General features: G+C 40.7%; 1 protein-coding gene across 1 annotated transcript in view; it reads left to right on the plus strand.

Annotated features, from left to right (window-relative positions):
- The window catches only part of LOC122265600 (uncharacterized), a 40,589-nt gene that overhangs the window by 31,625 nt on the left and 1,464 nt on the right, over positions 1–7,500 (plus strand). The window lies entirely within an intron of this gene.

The following is a 7,500-nucleotide window of genomic DNA, read 5'->3' on the forward strand; positions in this document are numbered from 1 at the left end:
TCTCTCTCTCTCTCTCTCTCTCTCTCTCTCTCTTTCAATACCTCCCTTCTTCCTCTCGCTCCACCAGCCCCCTCCTCTCTTGCCCTCATCCTTTTTGCTCCTCAAGGATAACGGAACAGGATCTGCCCCCAGTCCCTCGGCGTCCCTGAAGGCGCGTAACTCAGGCCACTTGCACTTTCGGCTCGCATCCGGATTCGCTTCGAGTGAGACGAATTCGTGGTCTGGGAGGGAAGGGGAAAAGGAGTAAGAGAGAGGAAGGGGAGTAGGAGAAGGGAAGATAGAAGAGGAAGGAGTGGGAGAAGGGAAGATAGAAGGGGAAGGAGTTGGGAGAAGGAGAGATAGAGGGAAAAGACTGGGTGAGATGAACAAGAGACAGAAGGAGAGATAACAAAGAAAGGGAACAGAAATAGGAAAACTGGGAGAGAAGTAGTAGGAAGAGTACAAGTCAACAAGACGAAAATCATAGGCATAAGCAAAACGACAAACAAGTGATCAGCTTAAAAAACACAACTGTACAATGATGAAGTGGCAGACCTTGTACCTTCCTTTTTCTCTCCACGTGTGCAAATGCATGAACACAATTTATATGCAGGAAGTTAAACCCATTAACTGACGTTTAATAGTTGTCACAACAAGTGAGACACGCGTGATTCAATGGCATAAACAGTTTGCAAACCCATAAATCTAATCAATGATTTTCGTTGCATAGCTATATAGCTATATCTTCGTTTGTCAGTTGTTTTGAAACTTGGTAGTTTTTTTCGAAATATTGATTTATTGGTTATAGGTTTGCAGTCGTGTTGCATCTTTAAGGCTCTGCAATATTGAGGTGATATGTAAAGACAAAGATCTTGTGATTCTTGCACCAGGAAAGAAGAATCACTTTCTTCTCTTTTTTTTCTTTGTTCTCCTTCCTTATACATACACAAAAACATATTAGTATTTCTTAAAGTGGCTCCATTGCATATCAACCAATTACACACGATTTCAAAGTATGACAAAATACACTGACTCAACCCCACGTTCATCAACCTCAAAAAAAATCAACATAATTTGGTAAAAGCTGAATTTCGATTTAATAACACCAACGATTCGGGTGATTCAATCTGTTACATAAGCTAATGACCCTTGATCACAGCCTTGGGTAAGATGACCTGACCTGAGAGGGTTAAAGAGATTGCCGTTGCTAGGGGGGAAGGAGGGAGGGTAAGGGTGTGCCTCGCTTACTCTTCTTCTGTCTGTATGTCTCTCTCTGTCTTTATCTGCGTTTTTATTAGTCTATCTGTTTATCTCTCTAACAACATATCTATCTACGATCGGTATCTCTTTATCTACTTCCCTTCCTTCCTCCTTCCATCCTTCGCTCTCGCCCTCTATGTCTCCCTCACCCTCTCTCTCTCCACATAAATTCATCAATCCTTATCTCTTTCGGGGGAGGATAGACGAAAGGAAAATAACCAATGCCCTTCTCCCTTCTACTATCCTTCCTGCCCTCTTTACCCGTTTCACCCTTTCGTCTTTTCCTTCATTCATCCTTTCCTCACCCCTTCTTTCTCTCCCCACCTTCCATCTCCCTTTATTTCCTCTTCTTTCTCTCCCCACCTTCCACATCCCTTTATTTCCTCTTCTTTCTCTCCCCACCTTCCATCTCCCTGTATTTCCTCTTCATACTCGTGAAAGTGTGTAAGCAACGGGGCTCAGGGAGGGAAGGGCCGGATGTTAGCGTTGGCCGCAGGGTGATTGGATGCAGTTTCGGATGCAACCCTGTGCTGAATCACGTCCTTTTACATAATCTCTTTGCGGTTGAAGGGACTGCTTTCTCTCTCTCTCTCTCTCTCTCTCTCTCTCTCTCTCTCTCTCTCTCTCTCTCTCTCTCTCTCTCTCTCTCTCTCTCTCTCTCTCTCTCTCTCTCTCTCTCTCTCTCTCTCTACCTATCTATCAATCTGCAGTTATCCATCTATCTGTCCAGCTAGCTGTCTGTTCATTTATTCATTTATCTGTCTCTCTTTCAATATGTCTATCTGAACCATTCCCCCTATCTATCTTTCTATATATTGATCTATTTATCTGTTTACCTCTTCATCTCTCTCTCACTCTCTCTCTCTCTCTCTCTCTCTCTCTCTCTCTCTCTCTCTCTCTCTCTCTCTCTCTCTCTCTCTCTCTCTCTCTCTCTCTCTCTCTCTCTCTCTCTCCCCCTCCCTCCCTCTCTGCATGTCTATCTTTACACCGAGTTTTCCTCTCCACATTCTAATTCCTGCACCTGCTTCCCGAGCGCAAATTCCAAGTAAGCGAAATTACCCTTCTAGACTCACACAATTACGTCATTACGGGACAATTATTCGAATCCGGCTATTCGATGACGTCATGCGGCCCGTACAGCGAAGTAGCCCTTGTAGCGAAGTCTGGGAAATGTTAGATTTTATTTCACATCGTACGATTCATTGGTTTTCGATTCTTTTCTTTCAATGAAGGATGTGATGAACGAACGAACTGACTAACCTTCTTTTTCTTCTTTGTACTCTTCCTTCTCCCGTCTCCTTTTTTTTTTTTTTTTTATTCTTATTTTTACTCTTTTCTCATCTTCTCTTTTCCTTTTCTTTCTTTTTCGCATTCCTCCTTCTTCCCTTTTCCACCTCCTTCCCTTTTTTTGTCCTTTCCTCCCTTCTCCCCCCTTCTTCCCTTTTTCCCTATCTCTTCTCCCTTACCCCTCCCCCTCACCTAACCTAACTTCTCTTTTCTCCCTGTGTCCTCCTTCCCCTTTTCTCATCGCCTCCCTCCCTCCCATTTCTCATCTCCCTTCCTACTCCAACTCCTCCCTTCCCTACCTCCGTGACCTCTCGTGACCTGACCTTTCCCGGATCACTGGAAGGCAATCCGTAACCCGTTTTCTTCGTGGTCTGTCCCTTTTAGTAATCTCTCTCGGATCGGAACACAAGTAACCGGGTTCGAATCCCCGTCTTGTGTGAACTGAAGTGTTCGAACTCAACGAAGAGGATGGATCTTCTGTTTTCGTGTTTTTTTGTTGTTGTTTTTTTGTCTTCTTTTTTGCTGTTGTCTTTTTTGGTCTTCATGATTATTTTTTATTCAGCTTCGTCATACTTGTGATCAGCATCTTGATCCTATTTCCTTCTTCTTTTCCATGATCTGTTCTTCCTATTTCTTCTCTACGATTTATTCCTGTCACCTTACTTGGCCCTCCACCTCCTCCACCTTTTCCATCACATCCACCATCTCCTCCACCTTCTCCGCCATTATCACTTCCTCCTCTTCCACTTCCATCCCAAACTCCTCCACCTCCTCCACCGCCACCATTTCTGTCCCCTTTTCCTCCGCCATCACCACCACTTTCCTCTCCTCTTCCCCCATCACAGCTTCCTCCATCTCTTCCTGCTCCTGCTCCTCCTCCTCCCCTTCTGCCTCCACCTCCACCAACGCCTCCTCCTCCTCTTCTTCCTCCTCCACCACCACCACTACCATCACCACCACCACCACCTCCTCCTCCTCCTCCTCCTTCGCGTAATCCTTCCATAAATATGAGTGAGAGATTCCTACTTCAACGCAAAAATATTCCGACAACTTTCAGTTTGACCCCAAAGAAGAAGGCCATTTGGACCTGTTTTCCCTTGGTATCAAGACGGCCCCAGATCCCGTTTTCTGTTATTCTTAGACTGGGTTGTGATGTCACTTTCCAGTTCATAGAAAACGGATGATGGTATCTCTATTTATAAAATTATCCTTTTTTTCTCTCTCTTTATAAATCGATTCTTCTGTAACGGATATTCTCGAAAGAGACAATTAGTATCTTTTGAGATTTTTTTTTTTTTTTTTGAGATATGATCTACATACACAGAAAAAGGGAAAAAAATATAGAATTAATGTAAATACAGATAGCAAACATGCAAGATCACGTAATACCTACACAAAATCTTTTAAACAATCTTAAATAAAAACGAAATTAATAATACTGATGCAAGATCTAGGTCATCCCCACCATGATTGTGACAGTTCACCGTGTTGGCGGGTCACGTGCGGAGGTCATCATGGGTCGTGACCTTCCTGACTTCACACATCCTATCTCGCTTTCCTTCGCCTTTACCTTCTCACATTATTACGAAAGTCTTATTCGATTCGGCATTTTGTCATTGATCTTTTGCGGGTCAGAGTACAGAGCGGAGAAAGTTTTTTTTTTTTTTTTTTTTTTTTTGTTCGTGTAGTGAGTGTGTCATATTCGGCCATAATTTGGGTGGGATTTATTTGCCGTTTGTTCATCTGGTTAGCAATTATTTTTGTTGATGTTTTTGTTTTGTGTAACTATTGAACTACTCCATTTGATAATTTAGCATAGACATTCAACGAAAGTTGTTCCATAGAAGTTTTACCGTTTACAACAGACATCCAACTAACCCAAATTATCAAAATTCTCATAATTCACATTTCAAATAAATCATTTCTTTCACAAACCTCTAAAAAAAAAGAAAATGACGGGATCGTACCAGTTACATCTCCTTAGCATTAGGCATAGGCATGGGAAATAGGTCTCACGAAAGTATAGTAACAATGGCACCGTAGGCCTATGGAGCTCATCCACTTTCTAGTCGTTAGCAGGAAACCCAATATGGGGACGTCTGATTTCTGTATACTTATGATTGCCATAGTGAGGGTATGTCGGCTATGTAACTGGGATTGTTCGTCTACTTTTCCTTCCTTTGTATTTACAGTCACACATAGGTACACACATACGTATGCATACACACACACACACATACACACACACACACACACACACACACACAAACACACACTAGATGGATATATAAACAGATAGATAGATAGATAGATAAATGAATAACAATAATACAACTTTCGGTTCATAATATGATTCATAAAATAAAAATTAAACCATCCATCATTAAATCATATATTGAATGGTTTCCTATATATTAGAAATAATTATATAATTGCCCTTTCTATCACTTTCCCTAATCATACACTATATATACCACCCTCATTGTGAAAAATATAATGAATCGATCTATCTTGTCAACACGTCTTCAATTGCATTATTTGATTGCAATGTCCTCACTGAAAGTAATCAAAGATAAGTTTTGATAAATCGGAGATAAAATGTCTCTTTAGTTATATGAATGATTTAGCAATATTTGTTTTACGAAGTTTGAGAGAATATTATATTTCTATAAGAAGGAATAATGCATGATGATGTTAGAATACTAGGTAAGGGAATACTTTCAGGAGAAATTATAATAAGAAATAATCGCACGAAAAATCATAAAATGTAAACTGTTCATGATAAATGATAATAACATCAACAAATGAATTGTCCAACAGTTACTAAATAAATGAAATAGACATGCAAATATACAAGTGAAAATAAGACAAACAAACATATAATTTGATATCTGGAATAGCTACAACGTCCCCGAGTCCTTGGAAAACTATTATTGAAACAATAGCGAAGGGGATGCGTGCGTAAATGCAATTATGGCGCCACTAAACTTCCCATGCACGGTTTCCCTTGATCCTTGCCGCTGGCTTGTCAAGATTTTGATAAATGCTAGTAGAAGAGGGTTATAAGATTAGGAGAAGAAAAATGAAAAGAAAAAGGAAAGGGAAATAAAAAGACTTAATGACTATTTTGATTGAGACTTCACTTGTTGAGGCTTTTGTTTTTTTCGTTTTTATGTCGGATATTTTTTTTTCTGTCTATTTTCTCTTTCTTTTAGTATTTTTTTTTTCTTTACGTTTTTTATTAAGAGTTAGATCAGGCTGTGACAAATCTTAGTCGATTATATATACGTTTTGTCTCTATAAAAAAACGGTCAATATTGCCTATAGCAACATAATTACACAATATCCTTTATTTAAGAAAGAAAATGTTGATAAAAATTGGAATAATTTCAGTAAAATTAATCCTAGCAGCAAAACAATACAAAAAGGATAGCCTCGTTTACAGCACCATTCCAATCATTTTTCTTAATCGCCACGTCGGCCCAACTCCCTCAATCATTGCAATTGATCACACCTGTTCTCCGCTATCAGCAGCTGTTATCGCAACAAGACGTGTGATTAAGGTAGATCAAGGAAACACGTATTATGATCAAGGAATTTCAAGGAAACACGTCTTATGCCGTGCTGGCGTGTTGTCATTTCATAGATGATACTTTTACGATCTCTTTGAGTTTTGGCGTTGTGGGTAATTTTTGTGTTTTTGTTTTTTGGGGTCTGTATTTTACTCTCTCTCGCTATCTCTCTCTCTCTCTCTCGCTCTCTCTATCTCTCGTTTTCTCTCGCTCTCTCTCTCTCTCTCTCTCTCTCTCTCTCTCTCTCTCTCTCTCTCTCTCTCTCTCTCTCTCTCTCTCTCTCTCTCTCTCTCTCTCTCTCTCTCTCTCTCTCTCTCTCTCTCTCTCTCTCTTCTCCTCTCTCTCTCTCTCTCTCTCTCTCTCTCTCTCTCTCTCTCTCTCTCTCTCTCTCTCTCTCTCTCTCTCTCTCTCTCTCTCTCTCTCTCTCTCTCTCTCTCTCTCTCTCTCTCTCTCTCTCTCTCTCTCTCTCTCTCTCTCTCTCCCTCTCTTTAATACCACCAACAACAATAAAAATAACAATAACAGTAACAATAACAATAAAAATAAGAAAACTATGTGTACTGCTTTATACAACCCTGCCCTCCCCTCCCCCTACCTCCCCTCAGTCATTCTGCTGAAAGATGACACTGTTTCGGACGCGAATCTCCTCTCCTCCTCTTCCTCCTCCTCCTCTTTTTCTACCTCCTCCTACCCCTCCTCCTCATACTTTTCTCTTCCTCCTCCTGCTCTACCTCCTCCTACCGCTCCTCCTCATACTTTTCTCCTCCTGCTTCCCGTCCTCCTCCTCCTCCTTCTACCTTTCCTCTTCCTCCTCTTCCTCCTACTACTACTATCCCTCCTCCTCCTCTTCCATCTCCTCCTCTCCGATGACCCCTGGCCTCTCACATCCCCGAAGAGAGGTCGAAGGGGTCACTTTCCCAAACACTCGACCATTATCTCTCCTCAGCCGTGTGTCTAATGCCATTCGACAGTCGATGCCTTCTGGTCTTTTTCGGTGGCCGGTTGGGTGGGTGGGGGTGGGGGAGATTGGGGAGGAGGGGGTAATGGGAATAGGGTGGGTGGAGATGGGGGATAGGAGGGAGGGAGGGGGGTTCAGTTTGTTTTTATTGGATGTTGAAAGTGTTGTTGCAAGAGATGAGTTTCATGATTTATCTATGCTGGATATATATATATATATATATATATATATATATATATATATATATATATATATATATATATATATATATATATATATATATATATATTTATATATATACATATATATATATATACTTTTGATTGAAAGATAGGACAAAAGGGAAGAATATTGAACTATATTCGCAATGATGATACCTATAATGGTCATTGTCATGATAATGACAATAAAGATAATGACAGTCATGACAATAATAATACCAAA

This window comes from Penaeus japonicus, unplaced genomic scaffold (assembly GCF_977035675.1).
Source record: "Penaeus japonicus unplaced genomic scaffold, GWHDUDI00000001_assembly GWHDUDI00000027, whole genome shotgun sequence".
Lineage (NCBI taxonomy): Eukaryota > Metazoa > Arthropoda > Malacostraca > Decapoda > Penaeidae > Penaeus > Penaeus japonicus.